Consider the following 22,850-nt stretch of genomic DNA (forward strand, 5'->3'; position numbering starts at 1 on the left):
TGCCATATGCGTCTTTGGATTTGGAATCCTGCCAAACACTATATATCAACATCTATAGGAGAGAAAATAACGCATAAGGACATAACCAGTAAATGATGAGGTGACATATGAATACCACTCACAGATCACGTTGTTGCAATACCTTCGAGTCACTCTCGCAGTCGTTTTTTATTCCATATATTATATTTTTCTTTATTCAACATTGCACATACTCCGTTTGATCACGTCTCATATTGCTGCCTACAAAAATGATATTAATGTAGAAAATCAAAAAGTCTGAAGATTTACCTAAATAAAATTTAAAAAATAAAAAATATAGGTCGGAAATGAACGAGCTCCAAAGGGAGTACACAGACAGGAAGTAACCGCAAGAAAAGAATACAAACATCTCAGATTAGGATGCACTTTTCAAAAACAAAGCTTCATGCAGAAGAAAAGCAAGGCTGACCAAAACGTGGGCACTTTATCACATGTGGACTGTAAAAATATGATACACTTCCTGAAATACACTTCAACGGAGTTGTTTTAATATCAAGTTCCCTTTTGATTTCACTCCCTTTAATGACCCTCCAGTGTTCATGAAAATGAATGGTTCAAATACACACACATACTGCATTAACATTGAGTTCCATTTTAACAGAAGAATAACCCATGCCATTTCCATGTGGATGTTCACGGTAAACGTACTTGGTGATGGTACAATGATTCCATGGCTGAAACATATTACAGTAACAAACACACACACACACATCCTAAATACGCCCAAACACACATAACATGCACACACATGCATACTGACGCAACACACACACTTTCACACTCACCACATACGCATGCCGCTACTGTGGGTTATCTATCCGGCTGCCTAGTCAATTTGCCCCTACCTATATGTACAACACACTACGTCAATTACATCGTACCTCTGCACATCGACTCGGTACTGGTACTCCCTGTATTTAGCCATGTTACTTTTACTCTTTATTTTTATTTGTTATTCACTGTTTATTAATTCCTCGTGTCACTATTTAAATGTCGTATTACATTTTTTAAAAAATCTTTAACTCGGCGTTGTTGGAAATGAACCCGCGTGTAAGCGTTTCACTGTTAGTCTACACCTGTTGACTATGAAGCTTGTGCAGAAAAAATATATTTATATATACTATGGACCCTTAGCAGCTCCCACGTCTATACCTAAGAAGGCACTACTTTCAAATGTATGCAATGGTTAAAACATGTCTTTGTAATGATTTTGAAGTGAGGAACTTGATTTGATTTGTATGCATTTGTCATACTTGGGGCTGTATGTATCAAGCGCGTCAGAGAAGGAGTGCTGATAAAGGATCAGTTTTGCCTTTTATATTACCATGAATAAGATAACCTGGACAGGGGAACTGATCCTAGATCAGCACTCTGAGACACTTTATGTGAGTACGGGCCCAGGTTAGTGTTCAAAGACAGACCAGCTAGTTGTACATTTTCTGGACCTTTTCACTGTAACTAGTCACACCTTGAAGCAGGCCTCATATCTATACTAAGGGTACACATAGATATTGTAGACAGGGCTAAGCCCCATCTTTGATATTACGGCATTGTAAAAAGCCTTTTCTTTGACTTTGTCTTTTCAGTTCAGTCCAATCACAATTAGGCCATTACCATAATATGTTACCATAATGTGGTCAAATATCATTGTTGGGTACTCAGGCTATACCAATTACTTATAATGTTTTTTGGATTTTTTAAATATTCTCATCATTATGCAAAGTGCTTTAGGCCGGAACATAACGCTGACTGATATTTTCAAAAGAAGCCACCACTTCGGACTTGTACTACGTATTTGGGTAGTTAACTAGGAAGAAGGTCAGCTTTGAGCTTAACTATGGCAAGACACAGCAACTCTTTGCCAGGCACACTAAATGATACCAATAATTGCTGAGGGATTCAGATTTAAACGTATACACTGATTGATAGACGTCAATTTTCAGAATGTGCATGCGCTTTGTGTTTGCTTCAAAATGTAGAACAATGGGACTATGGGATCAGGGAATAGACAGCGCTTACTCTTTCTGCGATCAAGGGTAAATAGCCCAATGATGCTTAAGAATTTGATAACAAAGTCAATTTTAGCAGAGGCTAGCATGGTAAGGTTGATAAGGTTGATAAGGTTGAAAGGGGGGGGCAGACACTGATATCAGAGCATTTTCCATCTCCAGATTCAAGTGATCTATGTCTTTTCAGACAGTACAATTAAATATGTTAGTTTTCTTTTTATGGGAGAGAATATAGAAATGCAGTACATTGCCTATGCAAATAATACAGTATAAAATATTAGGTTCCACCCCTTTCTGTAACATAAAAAATAAATATAGAACTCTGTGTAGTTGATGCTCTAATGCACAGCCGTCATGGGCCGACCTCACAATATTAGACAGTACGCCCAGGAGCGAGCATCACTAAGTTCTTGGCTGTTGACTGAATGTAAGAAGGATGGGGATAATCACGAGATGGCATTTATGTTTTACAAAAGCAAACACTTGATTTGTCTGACAACGCTGCAACAAGCAAGCAGTGCATACAAATCTGTGTCTTTGAAAGCAGGCCTAAAGAGAGTGGGCGGATTTTCTACGAGCAGTTATATGAGAACAGCACAGAAAAAGAAGAAATAGCCCACTTGTCAAAAAAACTCAAATTGAAGTGGAAAATCATGGATCTTGTTGGAGCAGCATCCACAACATGTTCAATGTTCATGTAAATAAAAATGGAACATAACTTCTGAAGATCTGAACGTTGTTAACAGTCAAACTAAATAGAATTGTCTCGCATGTCATGATTTGCGACACATCGTAGGACACGTAAATATAAACATCAGCATATGTACATATATGTTCTATTCAATGTGTATCTATTTTCACGACATATCCAGAGGAAGTGTCCACCACGTACAATAAAATCAGGGTTTAAACTTTGGTTAAGTAATATAGTCAAGGCTAGGTTTAAAAAAATATATATAACACACTTCCATGTTACTTTGCATACAGTTAACTTCAAATGGATCGAGGTTTGCGTCAACAAAGCAGCTGATCAATTCTATCACTAACATAATACAATTTGCATCGTAGGGAAAACCCTTTGTGTCACTTCGGTAGATTTCTCTGTGTGTGTGTGTGTGTGTGTGTGTGTGTGTGTGTGTGTGTGTGTGTGTGTGTGTGTGTGTGTGTGTGTGCGTGCGTGAGCGAGTGCGTGCGTACGTGTGTGCGTACCTGACATCTTTTGTGTTTGAGAGTGTGTAACCAGATGCTTACAGTATGTGAATAATAGAGGAGAAAAATAATCAGATATGTTTCATGTATATTGAGTCATTTTGTCTAATTTTTGACTCCATACTCCTTTCTGAATTGGAATATGGTTGTCATAACATGATGTTGTGAATTGAAAGACATTGTAGCTGAGCGAGCAGCTCCGCCTCAAGCCAGCCTTATTTTGGTTGACAATACGAAACGAGATAAAAATAGATCGACTCATTCTGCTGGCTGCAAGTAAGCAGAGAGCAGCTCCACCATTTGGTTATCAATGACACCTACAAAGCAGACCCAACTAAAACATTGTCGACATTACAACCAAACAATTTTTCTCTATCTTATTAAAATATTCACATCTCTTCCTTACAAGACACTGTTTCACACATAATGAAAAACATATTTGAACTCGGATAAGTCTCTAGTTTCATCACTTCATATATAGGTATATATGTAATAATTAAGGCAATCATTTGGGACATGACTTACTCATTTCCCTGCCTCCAGGTTTACTAGGAAAGATTTTCGTTCCTTGTGCACTCCGTATAGTGTCCCAATGTCTCATTTGTCCATTCAAACTTCCGATGTCCGATCGCTGGGTTCACTCTTGCAGTAGATCTGTGGTTATCGATGTCCATTGTCTCACCCCAGATGACCCGTCATAATATTTTCTCTTTCTCTGACAATTCCAAGAGTACCAGCCAGCACATCCTCTCCTAAGCCATCAACTGACAGCACTGTAACAAAAGATAAACAGGACATGAATACCAGGTTATCATTCCAGGTTATCTTCAAATGCCAGGTTATCGTCCCAAGTTATCGTTCAAGGTTATCTACAGATACCAGGTTATCAGGGACCATTCCGGGTTATTTATGAATAGCAGGTTATCATTCAAAGTTATCTACAAATACCAGGTTATCAAAGACCATTCCAGGTTATCTATAAATACCAGGTTATCATTCCAGTTATCTATAAAGACCAAGTTATCATTAAGGTTATCATTACAGGTTATTTATGGGTACCAGGTTATCAGTACAGGGTATCTAATGCCAGGTTATCATTCCATGTTATCTACAAATACCAGCTTATCATTCCAGGTTATCAATACAGCATATACAATATCGATCAGGTTAGCAGGTGGTGTCAGCGTTTATGAACATGAAACCATTCCCGTATTAGAATCTCATGGGTACCAATACACTGCAGTCTCTTCTTTATTAAGGTCCAGTGGAATATCTACAGCATACCACAACAGATAACAATCGCCCTAGCTCAGCCATTAAGTCTGAGTTATTGGGTCCATGACACGCTTTTGCACACAGTTCAGCTCGGGGCCAAACACCTCGTGTAGTTCCAAAACATTAACCTGGACTGCCAGTGCCAGGGGTGGGAACTGGAGGCCAACATGGAGGGGTGTGTCGTGACATCCTGCCGCCGCCAGTTCCACTACTGGGGAACCTCATGCTCCCTCTGAGGCTTGGGCCTCATTGGGAAAATACACCCAGATTTAAACATTTGGGTCGATGAAATGTATTAAAGGTATTTTTTATTGCCCAGAGCATGTTGTGAACATGGACACGTCTCGTAATATCTATATATGAGACATTGAATGAATTAGCAGTACAATTCCGTAGCGTTTCTCGTCCTTTTCTGTGTAAAGTAAATGCACCTAATTTCATGTGTATTTATTTAATAGTAAAGACATTCTCAATTCAAGACAGCCCTCTCCTTTGAATGAAATAGCTGGTGTTTCAGTATAGCAGCAATTGCAGGATTCCCAGATTTCTCACACCGTCTAGGCCTAGACCCAGACGTTCTGTGTTAACTCCAAGCTATGTCAGAGACGAGGCAACTACAACTGTCTTACTGAGTGGTTGTGTTGTGAACGGTCAGGTTCAAGGAGAGTCATGTCTGTCCTTAGGTTGCTCTCCGAAATGACTGAATTAGCATTGCATTTATGTGACATGTCCGGCTGTCTCATTTTTCAACACTGAAGCCAGAACAACTAAATAGAAATAGGCTCCCATATTGACACGTACAGACAATACATGAAACTCCTTCACATTCTCCTGCTGCATTTTGTTGAATTCAGGTGTCAACAATCAACATTCGTTAGCTTTTAATAAGTGAAACATACAGTAAGCTATAGAGAGTGTTGTGGAGAGTTTCTTCTGATGACTTTACGGCTATTTTATGATTACTTTATGGCACTTAGAGTGCAGTTCAAAAAAGTTTGGGGTCACGTAGAAATGTCCTAATTTTATGAAAGAAAAGCACATCTTTTGTCCATTAAAGTAATATCAAATTGGTCAGAAATACAGTGTCAACATTGTTAATGTTGTAAATGGCTATTGTAGCCGGAAACGGCTGATTTTTTAATGGAATATCTACGTAGGGGTACAGAGGTCCATTATAAGCAACCATCACTCCTGTGTTCCAATGGCACATTGTGTTAGCTAATCCAATTTGATCATTTTAAAAGGCTAATTGATCATCAGAAAACCCTTTTGCAATTATGTTAGCATAGATGAAAACTGCTGATTAAAGAAGCAAAAAACTGTCCTTCTTTAGACTAGTTGAGTATCTGGAGCATCAGCATTTGTGGGTTCGATTACAGGCTCAAAATGGCCAGAAACAAAGTACTTTCTTCTGAAACTCGTCAGTCTATTTTTGTTCTGAGAAATTAAGGGTATTCCATGCGAGAAATTGCCAAGAAACTAAAAATCTGGTACAACGCTGTGTACTACTCCCTTCATAGAACAGCGCAAACTGGCTCTAGGAGTAGAACATAGAACGTAGGAACATATGAGTAGCAAAAGGGCTAGCTTTTCACAGGTTGCACACTAGCTAGTGTAAATTATACAATGGATTATACAGTATCTCCCCTGTCTATGCCTAAGAAGGCACCACTTTCAAATGTATACAATGGTTAAACATGCCATTATAATGATTTTCATGAGTTTTATGAGTGTATTCACTATTGTTAATGTGTCTCAAATCTTCAATACTGCCACAGGGGTTAGCGTAAATTAAAAGTGGAAATCCCAGTCTCAATTAAGCTAATTGTGCGTCCACAATGCTATCATACAGCTACTGTATCCCCTGCCATGATATACCATCATTGTTGATAACAACACTTAAAACTATTCCCCTGAATAGGTAGAGGAGAGGGAACGTAAACCTCTGACATTACAGACTACTTTGTATTTTTCACTGTGTTCCTTAAGTGTTGTATGTGGCAAACCGATGCTGGCACTAACGCCGCACTCAATGAGCTGCATATGGCCTAAAGCAAACAAGAAAATGCACATCCAGAGGCGACGCCTCTCGTGGCCGGTGATTTTAATGCATGGAAACTAACATTTGTTTTGCCAAATGTTTACCAGCATGTCATCTGTGCAACTAGAGGCGGCAAAACTCTAGATCACCTTTACTCCACACACACAGAAAAGCATACAAGGCTCTCTCTCCCTTTGGCAAATCTGACCATAACTCTATCCTCCTGATTCCTGCATGCAAGTAAAATCTCAAACAGGAAGTATCAGTGACGTGCTCAATACAGAAGTGGTACGATGAAGTGGATGCTAAGGAACAAACAGGACGGTTTTGCTAGCACGGACTGGAATATGTTCCGGGATTCATCCGATAGCATTGAGGAGTTTACCACATCAGTCACCTGCTTTATTAATGCTTCATTAAGTGTATCAACGACGTAGTCCCCATAATGACAATACGTACATATCCCAACCAGAAGCCATGGATTACAGGCAACATCCACAATGAGCTAAAGGCTAAAGCTGCCGCTTTCAAGGAGTGGGACACTAATCCGGACGCTTATAAGATATCCTGCTACGCCCTCCGACGAACCATCAAACAGGCCAGCTTCTACCCCCAAGCCATCAATTCGGGACCAAGATCGTATCCAACTACAATGGCTCTGAAGCTTGTCGGATGTGGCAGGGCTTGCAAATTACCACGGATTACAAATAGAAACCCAGCTGCGAGCTGTCCATTGACGCAAGCCTACCAACGAGCTAAAAGGATTCTATGCTCGCTTCAAGGCTAGCAACACTGAATCATGCATGAGGACACCAGCTGTTCCAGATGAACGTGTGCCGATGTAAGAAAGATCTTTAAAAAGGTTAACATTCACCATGTCAGACGGGTACTCAGAGCATGTGCTGGCCAGCTGGCTAGTGTCTTCAGTTACATTCTCAAACTCTCCCTGACCCAGTCTGTAATACCTACATGTTTCAAGCAGACCACCATAGTCCCTGTGCCCAAGAACACCAAGGTAACCTGTCTAAATGACTATTGCAGTGTAGCACTCACATCTGTAGCCATGAAATGCTTTGAAAGGCTGATAACGGCTCACATCAACACCAACATCCCAGACACCCTGGACCCACTCCAGTTCACATACTGCCCCAACAGATCCAACGATAATACAATCTCTGTTGCACTCCACACTGCCCTTTCCCACCTGGACAAAAGGAACACTGACATGAGAATGCTGTTCATTGACTACATCTCAGCGTTCAACACCATAGCGCCCTCCAAGCTCACCACTAAGTTGCCTCCCTCTGCAATTGGATCCTGGACTTCCTAACGGGTTGAGCCCAGATGGTGAGGGTAGGCAACAACACATCCGCCATGCTGACCCTCAACACGGGGGCCCCTCAGGGGTGCGTGCTTAGTCCTCTCCTATACTCCCTATTCACTCACAACTCTGTGACCGCGCACGACTGCAACACCATCATTAAGTTTGCAAAGGACACGACTGTGGTAAGTCTGATCACCGACGACAATGAGACAGCCTACAGGGAGGACATCAGAGACCTGGTAGTGTGGTGCCAGGACAACAACCTTTCCCGCAACGTCATCAAGACAAAGGAGCTGGTCGTGGATTACAGGAAACGGAGGGGCAAGCATGCCCCTATCCACATCGACGGGCTGTAGGGGAGCAGGTTGAGAGCTTCAAATTCCTTGGCATTCGCATCACTAAGAAATGATCATGGTCCACACACACCAACACAGTTGTGAAGAAGGCACAACCATGCCTTTTCCCCCTCAGGAGGCTGAAAATATTTGGCATGGGCCCTCAGATCCTTAAAATGTTCTTTGGCTGCACCTTTGAGAGCATTTGGACTGTTGTTGTAGCAACTGCCTGGAATCCGACCGCAAGGTGCTACAGAAGGTAGTGCGGACAGCACAGTACATCACTGGTGCCGAGCTCCCTGCCATCCAGGACCTGTATACCAGGTGGTGTCAGAGGATGGCCCTAAAAATTGTCAGAGACTTCAGCCACCCAAGTCATAGACCGTTCTCTCTGCTACCGCATGGCCAGCGGCACCAATACAAGTCTGCAACCAACAGGACCCTGAACAGCTTCTACCTCCAAGCCATATAATTACTAAATTGTCCGGGTAGCTAATGGTTAACTCTTTAACTATCTGCATGGACCCTTTTTGGACTAACTATTTTGGCTCATCATATGCGCTACTGTTACTGTTTATTATCTATCCTCTTGCCTATTTTCTTTACCCCTATCAGTATGTACAGTGCCTTGCGAAAGTATTCGGCCCCCTTGTACTTTGCGACCTTTTGCCACATTTCAGGCTTCAAACATAAAGAAATAAAACTGTGTTTTTTTGTGAAGAATCAACAACAAGTGGGACACAATCATGAAGTGGAACGACATTTATTGGATATTTCAAACTTTTTTAACAAATCAAAAACTGACAAATTGGGCGTGCAAAATTATTCAGCCCCCTTAAGTTAATAATTTGTAGCGCCACCTTTTGCTGCGATTACAGCTGTAAGTCGCTTGGGGTATGTCTCTATCAGTTTTGCACATCGAGAGACTGAAATTTTTTCCCATTCCTCCTTGCAAAACAGCTCGAGCTTAGTGAGGTTGGATGGAGAGCATTTGTGAACAGCAGTTTTCAGTTCTTTCCACAGATTCTCGATTGGATTCAGGTCTGGACTTTGACTTGGCCATTCTAACACCTGGATATGTTTATTTTTGAACCATTCCATTGTAGATTTTGCTTTATGTTTTGGATCATTGTCTTGTTGGAAGACAAATCTCCGTCCCAGTCTCAGGTCTTTTGCAGACTCCATCAGGTTTTCTTCCAGAATGGTCCTGTATTTGGCTCCATCCATCTTCCCATCAATTTTAACCATCTTCCCTGTCCCTGCTGAAGAAAAGCAGGCCCAAACCATGATGCTGCCACCACCATGTTTGACAGTGGGGATGGTGTGTTCAGGGTGATGAGCTGTGTTGCTTTTACGCCAAACATAACGTTTTGCATTGTTGCCAAAAAGTTCCATTTTGGTTTCATCTGACCAGAGCACCTTCTTCCACATGTTTGGTGTGTCTCCCAGGTGGCTTGTGGCAAACTTTAAATTACACTTTTTATGGATATCTTTAAGAAATGGCTTTCTTCTTGCCACTCTTCCATAAAGGCCAGATTTGTGCAATATACGACTGATTGTTGTCCTATGGACAGAGTCTCCCACCTCAGCTGTAGATCTCTGCAGTTCATCCAGAGTGATCATGGGCCTCTTGGCTGCATCTCTGATCAGTCTTCTCCTTGTATGAGCTGAAAGTTTAGAGGGACGGCCAGGTCTTGGTAGATTTGCAGTGGTCTGATACTCCTTCCATTTCAATATTATCGCTTGCACAGTGCTCATTGGGATGTTTAAAGCTTGGGAAATCTTTTTGTATCCAAATCCGGCTTTAAACTTCTTCACAACAGTATCTCGGACCTGCCTGGTGTGTTTCTTGTTCTTCATGATGCTCTCTGCGCTTTTAACGGACCTCTGAGACTATCACAGTGCAGGTGCATTTATACGGAGACTTGATTACACACAGGTGGATTGTATTTATCATCATTAGTCATTTAGGTCAACATTGGATCATTCAGAGATCCTCACTGAACTTCTGGGGAGAGTTTGCTGCACTGAAAGTAAAAGGGCTGAATAATTTTGAACAGTTTTTTGATTTGTTAAAAAAGTTTGAAATATCCAATAAATGTCGTTCCACTTCATGATTGTGTCCCACTTGTTGTTGATTCTTCACAAAAAAATACAGTTTTATATCTTTATGTTTGAAGCCTGAAATGTGGCAAAAGGTCGCAAAGTTCAAGGGGGCTGAATACTTTCGCAAGGCACTGTTCATATCTACCTCAATTACCTCATACCCCTACACATAGACTTTACCTCGTACCCTTGCACATCGACTCGGTACTGGTACCCTGTGTATATAACCAAGTTATCATTACTCATTGTGTATTTATTCCTCGTGTTAACATTTGTCTATTTTTCTCTCTCTCTGCATTGTTGGGTAGGGCCTGTAAGTAAGCATTTCACTTACAAAGCATCTGACAAATACAATTTGATTTGAAACATACATAATAAATTATATCAAATATACCAATAAATGTGAGGAGCAACATATATCTCTGACTGGACTTCCCCTTTAAGGGTTCCCTTTACATTTTGTTGAAAAGGAACTCTTTATTTGCAGTAAGTACAGGACTTAAGGAGACTAACGAAGGAAATGCAGGGCTAAAATACCTATCGTCAGTCCCTTTACTCTGACAGAGATTGATATGAATATTTTGCCAAGGGCACAAGGTCAAACAGGAGCCTATCAGCATGCAAAGAGGGGTGGATCGGTGTGCTCAACGACTTCAGAACCAAAGCTGATGCCATAAATATATCCTTAAGCACAATACCACAAATTCCACTTTGGTAACAGTTTACTTAAAACCTGCAGGTATATTGCATTATGATGCAGTTATTTGTTTTGTGTTTTCTTTTTGATTCTTTACTTTATTTATTATTTTTATTTGATTTATTCTGATGTTTCTCCCCTGTGTACTGCTTGTCTGTACCGCTTCTACGTTGCCTTGTACTTTATACAGGATAATTGCTCACAAAAAAATATGCCGTTATCATGAGCATGAATGACCCCACTTAAATCCATTATAATCATCTCATAATAAACCACATTAAATACCAGCCTGGTATAGGAGTAATCCATTTCAGAAGTTCTAACTAACTATATGAGACATTTTAAACTATTGGCATGTGTTTTATGATGCAAGCTAACTTCCAAACATAGCTTTCCAAGGAACGATGTAACCGCAGTAACACTGTAGCAGCTCCTTTTTAAATTGCTGTGGAAAAGGCCATGCTTGGGCTCTCTTCGAGCTGCAGCACTCTCACACAAACTGCTCCAAATAACAATAATAAATAAGGAAAAAAGTATTTCCTGGCCAGAGGAAAATCAAATAATAGCTTAAAAGAATGTTTTCCCTGTGACATTTTCTTCACAACATTACTTCCTACTTTCGGGAATCTGCAACACCAACAACATTCTTCTCCGATGTTTCACCTGAGTTGAAAGCGTGATGAATGCTGATTGTTTGTCAAGGTCCTTTGCTGTTGTTCTGGGATTAATTTGCACTTTTCGCACCAAGGTACGTTAATCTCTAGGAGACAGAACGCGTCTCCTTCCTGAGCGGTATGATGGCTGTGTGGTCCCATGGTGTTTATAATTGCATACTATTGTTTTTACAGATGAACGTGGTACCTTCAGGCATTTGGAAATTGCTCCCAAGTATGAACCAGACTTGTGGACGTCTACAATTTGTTTTCTGAGGTCTTGGCTGATTTATTTTGATTTCCCTATGATGTCAAGCAAAGAGGCACTGAGTTTGAAGGTAGGCCTTGAAATACATCCACAGGTAAACTTCCAATTGACTCAAATTATGTCAATTAGCCTATCAGAAGCTTCTAAAGCCATGACATAATTTTCTGGAATTTTCCAAGCTGGTCAAAGGCACAGTCAACTTAGTGTATGCAAACTTCTGACCCACTGGACTTGTGATACAGTTATAAGTGAAGTAATCTGTCTGTAAACAATTGTTGGAAAAATGACTTGTGTCATGCACAAAGTATAGTTTGTTAACAAGAAATTTGCGGAGTGGTTGAAAAAGTTTTAATGACTCCAACCTCTGACTTCAACTGTAGTAATGTACCTGATCTATCCTACTCAGCTCCAGCGCCGAGGTCTGTGTGTGCCAAGAAGGGCGCAGTGACAAACCTTGACGATAGAACCTCCCAAAGGTGTGATGGGAAGCCCAACTAGCCGCCAAACAAATCTCAGAGACGGAGATACCCCTGAACAGTATCCATGACGTAGCAATTTCTCTAGTGGAAAGAGCCTTGACACCCAGGGGAGACTGCAGTCCCTGACAACTGTAGGCCTTGGTGATAGCCTCCACTACCCAGGGGGAAAGGCGTTGTTTGGACAAAGCCCTACCCCGAGCAGGTTTGGTAAAGCAGGGGGTCAGGCTATTGGCGCAGCGGTCTAAGGCACTGCATCTCAGTGCTAGAGGCGTCACTACAGACCCTGATTCGATCCTGGGCTGTATCACAACCGGTCGTGATTGGGAGTCCCGGGTTAGGGTTTGGCCGGGGTAGGCCGTCATTGTAAATAAGAATTTGTTCTTAACTGACTTGCCTAGTTAAATAAAGGTTAAATACATTTTTAAAACATTTAAAAAACAGAGTACAGAAGCACTGTAGAGGAGCGTAGTGATCCCTCATCGCGAAGAACAAGCGACAGTGTGCATTGTCCTGTGATGCCTACAGATCGACGGCAGAGCTCTGCCGTAACGTCCCCACACCTCCTCGACAACTTCAGGATGAAGTCACCACTCACCTAGTAGGAGGTTTCCCTTTCCATGTACCTTGCGCTACATTTAAGGACACCTGGACCCAGCTGGGCACAATGTGCACATCTAGCGTGGTCAAAAAAAGCTGCCATAGTGTGGTCCATACCGAGGCAGGCAGCACATAACTGATGGGAATCCGAATGGGCCATGTAACTGCTGAAATTGCCAGGACAAGCCTTGCTAGCCTTGCGTTGCTTTCTCTCCCCCTTCCCTGATGACTTGGTCGTTAAACCTGTTGACATCTCGTTTCGACCGGTGGGGGAGCAATGGATACCCGCACCACAAGCTGCTATTCAACAGGTAAGTTGGATGAGGTAACATTAGCTGGAAGTCAGGTAAGGAGAAAAAGAGAGCTTTATTCACCAGGGGAGTGGGAAATAAAGTCATTCTATATACTTTCAGGTTGGTGAAAGTAGCTCTAAGAGTGATGCTACCTAATTAGCTGGCTATAACCACCACCATAGGTAGCTAGCCAAGCCAACGCGTGTTAATACCATGTGCCGACTGTGTTTAAACCAAGTAACTTGAGGTAAAATGCACTGCTAGGCTTATTTTGTACAAGGGAATCAAAAGGGGGATGGTGATTCAATGGTGGGGTAACAACTTTGAAGAAACAGCTCCTGTTAGCCAAACAAAACGAATGTCGGCTTAACACCAAAGGTTGCTACCTTTGACATGTGTGGTGTCGTTCGCTATCTATCTAGATAGGACACTCAACCGTTCAGCTAGCTAACTCTGAACGGTGGGAACCAACCCAATTTGAGCATCCTTATTTCTATATAGCCTACACTTTCTCGTTCTGAACTTCTCATGAGAGTGGGACGGGTGTGGCTATGGGAACATTAGAAATAGTTGAAGTTTAAACCTTTTATCCGTCTCAAAATGCGCATCAGCCAATTAAAGTCGTTGACGTAGTTGCATGTGTGATCACACACAAGGAAATATGCACATTTTCCCACCAGTGGTGTATTTCCAACAAACTGACTTGTTGCGGATAAAAAACTGTGTGTGATGATGTGGTGCACACAAAATGTACTTTTTCTCTTAAGTTTGAATGTACCGAATGAAACTTCAATGTATTTATGTTACATTTTTAACTCTACCGTTAGTTTTGTCACAAACTGTTGCGTTAAACAGCAAATGTGCCTACTCTGGTCTTGTCATGTGTGCTCTAGCCAACAGCTGGCAGATACAGTGTGGGTAGACTGTGTGGATAGGCTTGTGTACATGATAAGATTATCATGGATAAAAGTGAGAATATTTGTATTTGTCAAACGGCAGTCAAGCATCGATCATCATGTCACCAGAATAAGACCCTCAATATATATTGGAAAGAAACATCAAGATCTCTGTGCACTTTCACCAGCCTGTAAATTTTATCATAACTTATTTCATCTGTAGCCTAATAAACTGCATGCTTTCCTGAGTCGTAGTGGGAAAATCACACACCAAGTTTACCTCGATATGATGGTTATCGTTTCCACCGCCATTTATTGCATGATTCATTTTATTGACACATAAAGATCCCACCTTGTCGAATGAACAAAATGATCTGTTGGCATTTATAAATCTGTAACGAAATGTTCTGTTTCCATCACAGTTGTCATATTTTTTGAAATAAATCATGTATAGTAACCCTGTCACACCCTGACCATAGTTTGCTTTGTATGTTCTATGTTTTGTTTGGTCAGGGTGTGATCTGAGTGGGCCTTCTATGTTGGATGTCTTGTTTGTCTGTTTCTGTGTTTGGGCCTGATATGGTTCTCAATCAGAGGCAGGTGTTAGTCATTGTCTCTGATTGGGAGCCATATTTAGGTAGCCTGTTTTGTGTTGGGTTTTGTGGGTGATTGTTCCTGTCTTTGTGTTTGTTACACCAGATAAGGCTGTTTTCGGTTTGTCACGTTTCTTGTTTTTGTATATTGTTCTATTTTCATCTTTAATAAAGATGTATCAAAATAACCATGCTGCGTTTTGGTCCGCCTCTCCTTCAACAGAAGAAAGCCGTGACAAACCCTAGGTGTAAATTAGTAAATAATGGCTACTTCTCATAAAGTTTAAAACTGTCAAGAGGAGTAAAACAAGGTTGTCCATAATCGGCAGATCTATTTATTATGGCCATCGTAATGTTAGCTTTTAAGATCCAACAATAATATCAAGGGATTAGAAATCCAGAGCTTAAAAACAAAAGCGTCATTGTACGCTGATGAATCATGTTTTCTTTTAGATCCACAATTTGGATCCCTCCACAGCCTCATAGACAATCTAGATAATTTTTCTAACCTCTCTGGATCACAACCAAATTATCAAATCAAATTGTATTTGTCACATGCGCCGTGTAGACAGTTATAATGAAATGCTTACTTACAAGCCCTTAACCGACAATGCAGTTTTAAGAAAAATACCTAAAAAAAGAAATAAAAGTAACAAGTGTGACTAGGGTGGCTAGTCTTAATTGTTAGGGCCTTCCTCTGACACTGCCTGGTATAGAGGTCCTGGATGGCAGGAAGCTTGGCTCCAGTGATGTACTGGGGGGAGCCGTACACACTACCCTCTGTAGTGCCTTGCGGTTGGAGGTCGAGCAATTGCCATACCAGGCAGTGATGCAACCCGTCAGGATGCTCTCGATGGTGCAGCTGTAGAATCTTTTCAGGATCTGAGGACCCATGCCAAATCTTTTCAGTCTCCGGAGGGGGAATAGGTTTTGTCGTGCCCTCGTCACGACTGTCTTGTTGTGCTTGGACCATGTTAGTTTGTTGATGTGGACGCCAAGGAACTTGAAGATCTTAACCTGCGGCACTACAGCCCCGTAGATGAGAATGGGGGAGTGCTCAGTCTTCCTTTTCCTGTAGTCCACAATCATCTCCTTTGTCTTGATCACGTTGAGGGAGAGGTTGTTGTCCTTGCATCACACGGTCCTCCCTATAGGCTGTCTCATCGTTGTCAGTGATCAGGCCTACCACTGATGTGTCATCTGCAAACTTAATGATGGTGTTGGAGTCGTGCCTGGCCGTGCAGTCATGAGTGAACAGGGAGAACAGGATGACCTTGTAAATGTTGACCTGCTTTACTCACATCTGCTGCGGAGAGCGTGATCACACAGTTGTCCGGAGCAGCTGATGTTCTCATGCATGTTTCAGTGTTACTTGCCTCGAAGCGAGCATAGAAGTAATTTAGCTTGTCTGGTATAGTAGGCTTGTGTCACTGAGCAGCTCTCGGCTGTGCTTACCTTTGTAGTCTGTAATAGTTTGCAAGCCCTGCCACATCCGACGAGCATCGGAACAAGTGTAGTACGATTCGATCTAAGGCCTGTATTGACGCTTTGCCTGTTTGATGGTTTGTCGGAGGGAATAGCGGGATTTCTTATAAGCTTCCGGGTTAGAGTCCCACTCCTTGAAAGAGGCATCTCTACCGTTTAGCTCAGCACGGATGTTGCCTGTAATCCATGGCTTCTGGTTGGGGTATGTGCGTACAGTCACTGTGGGGACGACATCATCGATGCACTTATTGATGAAGCCAGTGACTGATGTGGTGTACTCCTCAATGCCATCGGAAGAATCCCAGAACATATTCCAGTCTGTGCTAGCAAAACAGTCCTGTAGCTTAGCATCTACTTCATCTGACCACTTTTGACCAAGTCACTGGTGCTTCCTGCTTTAATTTTGCATGTAAGCAGGAATCAGGAGGATATAATTATGGTCAGATTTGCCAAATGGAGGGCAAGGGAAAGATTTGTACGTGTCTCTGTGTGTGGAGTAAAGGTGGTCTAGAGTTTTTCCCTCTGGTTACACATTTAACGTGCTGGTAGAAATGAGGTAAAAAGGATTAAAGTTTCCATATATTAAAGTCCCAGGCCACTAGTAGCGCCGCCTCTGGATGAGTGTTTCCCTGTTTGCTTATGGCGGTATATAGCTCATCGAGTGCAGTCTTAGTGCCAGCATTGGTTTCTGGTGGTAAATAGACAGCTACGTCTAGGTAGACAGTGTGGTCTACAGCTTATCATGAGATACACTACCTCAGGCGAGCAAAACCTAGAGACTTCCTGAGATATCGTGCACCAGCTGTTGTTTACAAATATACAGTGCCTTGCGAAAGTATTCGGCCCCCTTGAACTTTGCAACCTTTTGCCACATTTCAGGCTTCAAACATAAAGATATAAAACTGTATTTTTTTGTGAAGAATCAACAACAAGTGGGACACAATCATGAAGTGGAACGACATTTATTGGATATTTCAAACTTTTTTAACAAATCAAAAACTGAAAAATTGGGCGTGCAAAATTATTCAGCCCCCTTAAGTTAATACTTTGTAGCGCCACCTTTTGCTGCGATCACAGCTGTAAGTCGCTTGGGGTATGTCTCTATCAGTTTTGCACATCGAGAGACTGAAATGTTTTCCCATTCCTCCTTGCAAAACAGCTCGAGCTCAGTGTGGTTGGATGGAGAGCATTTGTGAACAGCAGTTTTCAGTTCTTTCCACAGATTCTCGATTGGATTCAGGTCTGGACTTTGACTTGGCCATTCTAACACCTGGATATGTTTATTTTTGAACCATTCCATTGTAGATTTTGCTTTATGTTTTGGATCATTGTCTTGTTGGAAGACAAATCTCCGTCCCAGTCTCAGGTCTTTTGCAGACTCCATCAGGTTTTCTTCCAGAATGGTCCTGTATTTGGCTCCATCCATCTTCCCATCAATTTTAACCATCTTCCCTGTCCCTGCTGAAGAAAAGCAGGCCCAAACCATGATGCTGCCACCACTATGTTTGACAGTGGGGATGGTGTGTTCAGCTGTGTTGCTTTTACGATAAAACATAACGTTTTGCATTGTTGCCAAAAAGTTCCATTTTGGTTTCATCTGACCAGAGCACCTTCTTCCACATGTTTGGTGTGTCTCCCAGGTGGCTTGTGGCAAACTTTAAACGACACTTTTTATGGATATCTTTAAGAAATGGCTTTCTTCTTGCCACTCTTCCATAAAGGCCAGATTTGTGCAAAATACGACTGATTGTTGTCCTATGGACAGAGTCTCCCACCTCAGCTGTAGATCTCTGCAGTTCATCCAGAGTGATCATGGGCCTCTTGGCTGCATCTCTGATCAGTCTTCTCCTTGTATGAGCTGAAAGTTTAGAGGGACGGCCAGGTCTTGGTAGATTTGCAGTGGTCTGATACTCCTTCCATTTCAATATTATCGCTTGCACGGTGCTCCTTGGGATGTTTAAAGCTTGGGAAATCTTTTTGTATCCAAATCCGGCTTTAAACTTCTTCACAACAGTATCTCGGACCTGCCTGGTGTGTTCCTTGTTCTTCATGATGCTCTCTGCGCTTTTAACGGACCTCTGAGACTATCACAGTGCAGGTGCATTTATACGGAGACTTGATTACACACAGGTGGATTGTATTTATCATCATTAGTCATTTAGGTCAACATTGGATCATTCAGAGATCATCCTCACTGAACTTCTGGAGAGAGTTTGCTGCACTGAAAGTAAAGGGGCTGAATAATTTTGCACGCCCAATTTTTCAGTTTTTGATTTGTTAAAAAAGTTTGAAATATCCAATAAATGTCGTTCCACTTCATGATTGTGTCCCACTTGTTGTTGATTCTTCACAAAAAAATACAGTTTTATATCTTTATGTTTGAAGCCTGAAATGTGGCAAAAGGTCGCAAAGTTCAAGGGGGCCGAATACTTTCGCAAGGCACTGTAAATGCTTTACAGAGTTCAAGTAACAGACACATCTCAACATCAGCTGTTGAGATGAGACTGCGTATATCAGGACTTCATGGTCGATTTTCTGCAAAGAGCCAAGAAACGCAGAGTAGGTGAATGGATGACCTCTGCATGTGTGGCTCCCACCGCCAAGCATGGAGGAGGAGGCGTGATGGTGTGGAGGTGCTTTGCTGGTGACTGTCAGTGATTTATTTAGAATTTAAGCCACACTTAACCAGCATGGCTACCAAAGCATTCTGCAGCCACACAGCATCCCATCTTGTTTGCGCTTAGTCGGACTATCATTTGCTTTTCAACAGGACAATGACCCAACACACCTCCAGGCTGTGTAAGGGCTATTTGACCAAGAGGGAGAGTGATGGAGTGCTGCATCAGATTACCTGGCTTCCACAATCACCTGACCTCAACCCATTTGAGATGGTTTGGGATGAGTTGGACCGCAGAGTGAAGGAAAAGCAGCGAACAAGTGCTCAGCATATGTGGGAACTCCTTCAAGACTGTTGGAAAAGAATCCCAGGTGAAGCTGGTTGAGAGAATGCCAAGAGTGTGCAAAGCTGTCATCAAGGCAAATGTGGCTACTTTGAAGAATCTGAAATATAAATATATTTTAATTTGTTTAACACTTTTTTGGTTACTACATGATTCCAAATGTGCTATTTCATAGTTTTGATGTCTTCACTATTATTCTACAATGTAGAAAATTGTCAAAATAAACAAAAACCCTTGAATGAGTAGGATGTCCAAACTTTTGACTGGTACTGTATATATAGTACCAGGCAAAATATATGTGTATATATATATATATGTATCACATCCGGCCATGATTGGGAGTCCATGATTGGGAGTCCCATAGGGCGGCGCACAATTGGCCCAGCGTCGTCCGGGTTTGGCCGGGGTAAGCCCTCATTGTAAGTAAGAATTTGTTCTTAAGAGACTTGCCTAGTTAAATAAAGTTTATATAAAAAAATATATATATACAGTATATTTTCCCAAAAATATATGGGGGATTGGAAATTATGCAGATTGATACATTGATGGAAGCTACAATTGATCTGCAATATTAAAGCTGATTTTCGCCCTAAAAAAATTTAAGAATAATAATTCTCAACAGCCGCACTCAGATTCTTTGAAATAGATTTCTATTGATGTTCAAATGGGGTGCATTTCAAGTGGCTACAGACCGATATGGAGAGGATTGAAAACCTGAACTAATGGAGAGGATACTGGCTGTCATGAAGGGCTTTAAGACAATCAAGAGACTATAATGGAACGCTATGTACTGTAGTATGGAGAGAATTCAAACAGACAGCTTTAGAGACCCAACAGACACACGTAGCTCAGGGGGGGGGGGGGGGGGGGGGAGCGCAGCCTTCGCTTCCTGCACACTGACACTAATCCAAAGGCTGGGGGATTCTTGCCTCATTCCCCTGCAGGCACTGCTCTCAGATCAGTTCTGACATTCACAGTCACACAAAGCAGACTATAAATATGCAGGCCACACACGCACATACAAATAATCAACATTCGGTTCACCATTCTCAAGCTCGTTTTAAGCCCACAGCCACCAATTGTCAGCTGAAAAAAATCATACGTTGTTTTGCTACGATTCATCTATGTAGATTTATCAGCAATGTACTGTTTGCTGGCACGGTTGAGTGCCCACACAGACACTGTTGTTTATTTTTCTCATTGGCTGTGCTGTGCTGGTCAGCTGGGCTGGCCAAGGCAGCCCATGCAAGCAAGCGTGGCGTATGTGACGGTTGTGCGCCTCAAGTTGATTCAAAGCGACAAAGGGGGGCTCCACTCAGAAAGCACATGTGCAATGCACTGTGAGTCATATTACACCACGACAGAACATCACGGCAAATTAAAGGCATGGCGCTGGCAGGGTTGGCGGCGGTCAGAAGACATCATTAATGCAAAGACGCCCTCGTCCCCTCTAAAACGAGCTCCGTGCACATGGATGGCAGGACTGGCAAGAGCAGATCCACGAAATACAGTGAATTCAGTGGGTGAATTCACTACAAGCTGACTGAGGGAGCTGATACATCCGCAACTCAAATCACTTCAGTCCCACTAAAGCTTTTTTTCTTGGGACATTGCTGTGAGGTTGAAGAACCTATATGTTTAGACCCTATTCTACTGGCTTACAAGTGGAAAGCAAGCCTGGCTACAGTTGTGACAGGTTGCTAGGCAGTGCGAAACGCCTCCAAATGCACTGTGTTTATGGGATGTCGAGAGATCATCGCTGGTATAATAGAAGTCCATAGCAAATATATACCGAAGATATTGAAATCATCACAAATAATGACAGCTATACACAGTTATACATGTGCAATTCTACCGTGATTTTGTTGTCCACAGACAACTTTTTAAAGGACCAGGGCATCATGACTGCCACAGAGTGAGAGGTTCAACCATGAATAACTAATCATTATTTGTGGACCAGCATGCTAACTTGTAAGCTTAGGAAGGATATACTACTATAAAGGGCCATATTTATAAAGTGTTGACAACCAAGTACAAAGTTTACACCGATTTGCTCAGTTGGGGTTAAAACACCTCCCTAAAAAATAGAAACAAAACATCAAAATGTGAGGATAGAAGATGCACTAGCAGGACAACCCTGCATCGTGTGAAACCACAGCCGAAATGGGAAAGTCCAGCTAGCATGTCTGATTTTCAAGCCTCTACATCCAAAAGCAGGAACGGTAACATGTCTGTGACTCCCTAGCAGAGGAGAAATGCCAGAGCGGTTGATTTATAGCCTGACTTCCCACATAATAAATCACACAGATGCATCTGAAACAAAAATGATATCAGCTGTCATCTCTAGCCAGACTTCCATCCCTCCTCTCCGAAGGAATTCATCCTGTCAATGACCTTTATCCATATGAGAATGATAAAGCCATTTGTTTCCAATGGATTGCAGCTCATGCAAATGCTCTGTCCGTGAATGCCGTTGTTTATGTGTGTGTGTGTCAGTAAAGTATTGAGTTAGCATGCAGTAGGTCCCTGGTTTTATCCCAGTCACGGTTAGGCAGCAAACCCCCAATATGCTACACTGGTGTCAGAAGTGGGATGGATGGCCGTGGTCAGGTATTTTACATGAATGTTTTATAACTAATTAGGCCATGACCTTACTGAAGTCGCAAGACTTCACACGAGTGGCATGGTCGTTATTCCTTTTCCAGTCCTCTTCATTACCACAACTCTGTCTCCCTATTGGATCATATTACTCTGTGGTCACTAGACACAGCTTTCTTTGTAACGCCATTGGCCACAAGTGCCTTTCCTGACTGCACGGCACTGCTGAAGCTCCTTTGCCTAATCTTACCATAACACCTGAGAACAACTTAGTCCTCTTTCCTTGCCACAATCGTCTAACACAGAGGGCCAATGCAATTAACAACCATTTGAGTTAGTGATGCCAGTTGGTCACACTGTACATTAAGCATAACTTAACAGTAAATAAAGCATGGATGTCTCTTCAAGAAACATATGGATGACCCACCTACACACATTAAGTAAATCGTTTGGGTTCAAGCAAGAAACACATAAGACATGACACACATAAATAAAGTCAAATGCAAATGAAAAGTGCTTTGTACACTCCATTTGGCACGAATAGTGAAAAATCCCATCACATAATTATCTTGGGCCAGGAATCCAGATAGCCAGGGAACGCTGCCCAGGCTTCTGGATCTGACTGAAATGTGTGTGGGGGGGGACAAATGGGGTGCTGAGAATGCAAACAGCTGAGAAAAACATATAAACAGTTGATTTGCTCTCTCTCTTGTCTTATTCCATTGATTAGCTAGTTTGGGGAGCGGGTGAGCGTGACTAGCCAGTGTGACTGATTACGCGGTGACCGTTCACACACGAACTTTCATGAATTTTCTGTGTGAAGGATATGGTCTCACCTAACGCTTCCCTCAATAGTAGCCCTTTGCAACAACCAAATGCTTTTACTGTAACACCCTAGAACTTCCTGGAAGTGATCCTGTTCGTCAGAACCACAGGTCTCCAGTGGCTATCCTACTTCCAAGGAACCAATCGGAGCAGCATTACTTGATTGAT

General features: G+C 42.0%; 1 protein-coding gene across 1 annotated transcript in view; it reads right to left on the reverse strand.

Moving 5' to 3' along the window:
• Window positions 1-164: 164 nt before the first annotated feature.
• LOC110506296 (potassium voltage-gated channel subfamily A member 1-like) overlaps window positions 165-22,850 on the reverse strand; it is a 37,423-nt gene continuing 14,737 nt past the window's right edge. Inside the window, exon 2 of the mRNA XM_090221791.1 lies at window positions 165-4,030. The gene's annotated coding sequence lies outside the window, so the exon portion shown is untranslated. The remainder of the gene's footprint in view (window positions 4,031-22,850) is intronic.

The sequence above is a fragment of the Oncorhynchus mykiss genome, chromosome 26 (assembly GCF_057628025.1).
Source record: "Oncorhynchus mykiss isolate SJ-2025 chromosome 26, ASM5762802v1, whole genome shotgun sequence".
NCBI classification, from domain to species: Eukaryota; Metazoa; Chordata; class Actinopteri; order Salmoniformes; family Salmonidae; genus Oncorhynchus; species Oncorhynchus mykiss.